General features: G+C 35.6%; 1 protein-coding gene across 1 annotated transcript in view; it reads left to right on the top strand.

Annotated features, from left to right (window-relative positions):
- LOC101854383 overlaps positions 1 to 1,511 on the top strand; it is an 8,131-nt gene that overhangs the window by 5,652 nt on the left and 968 nt on the right. The window lies entirely within an intron of this gene.

Here is a 1,511-nt window from a genome sequence, read left to right as displayed (position 1 = left end):
AATAATAATAATAATTACAATAAAACGTCAATATCATCATCATCATCATCATCATCATCATCATCATCATCATCATCATCATCCAGTGCAATATCTGCGGCAGACATCGGTGATTATTGTTCTCCATTCATTCCTTTGCTCGGATGCTCTTTTAAAAAAAGCTACATAAATAAATAAAATTAGACAAATACAAATCGTGTTTAAAAACAAAAAAATTTAAAATAGTTTGATAATTCCAATTCTCAACAACAAAAAATAAAAAATCTGGATTACTATGACTAGAACACTGTGACGTTTACGTAGAACCCTTTGTAAAATGTCATTGAAATATTGGACTCCTTTGTCTTCGGTGTGTCTCTTTCGCGAATGTCGTCAAGGCAACCCAAAGTAGTCCCTAGAAGATCTAACACCCACGATGCGCGTACTAATTCAAGTAAGTTCCGAAGTAGGGGCCCAAGTTTACTGTTACCAAATCTTCCATACAGTATATTAATTGATGTGTATGATAAATTATTTTTAAAAAACCCTGTGTAGGCTTATTCCTTTTGATTTACTCTCACGGCGTGAGCTACTTAATTTCCAAGCCATAGATTTGTATTGACCTAGATCGCGCACAACTATACTGTCATGGTGAAATAAGACTTGCCAATAGTGGTGCCATCCAACCAGAGGGACGAAGATAAACTACAGCACAGTGGTATCATCCAGAGAGAAAACTGTTGTTTGATGTATTTATTAGAATCTATACACAGACGTCTGGATAGTTTTAGGGCCGTAAAGCTGTCACAAAAACAAAAAACGAAAACAGAGAGTATAATCAACCAAAAGCATAATATCATTTCAAGACAGTTTGTAGGTGGAAAGAACGATTAGCGCAATAAAATATGAGCCACAGAGGCAGCAGCAATAACAACAACAACAACAACTGTACACCACATTGACGAAAGAAAAGAAGCCCCACTGAAAACAACATCCACATCATCATTACTATCTGTAATGGTGATAACGTAGCGACAGCAACAACAACAACAGCAACAACAGTAACAATAATAATAAAAACAACAGCAACAACAACAAAAACAACAACAACAATGACAACAATAACAACAACAACAATGATACCAACAATAACGATTCGAAAATAACAACAACAGCAACAAAAAGAACAACAACATCAACAACAACAACAACCACAACAACAAAACAACAGCAGCAACAACAACAACAACAACAACAACAACAACATTGAAATAGCATTGGTAAGTTTTGAGCACAAAACACGTCCACAAGGTTAGAAACAAAAAAAGCTAAAGTTTTCTACATTTGGAAATGAAATGAAAATATTTTATAGGACGTGTTTCGCTTCCGAGAGGGTTCCTACTGGACAAGGATAGGGGTTGTCATAATTACATTTGTACTAGCTACATACAAGTTCTTCTTCCTATGCGTATATTTGTAAGTGTGTGTGGTTTTTAGCATGTAGAAGTGTGTGCGAGCGTGTGTGTGTGGGG

This window comes from Aplysia californica, unplaced genomic scaffold (genome assembly GCF_000002075.1).
Source record: "Aplysia californica isolate F4 #8 unplaced genomic scaffold, AplCal3.0 scaffold01359, whole genome shotgun sequence".
NCBI lineage: Eukaryota > Metazoa > Mollusca > Gastropoda > Aplysiida > Aplysiidae > Aplysia > Aplysia californica.
This window is presented reverse-complemented; position numbering and strand designations above follow the sequence as displayed.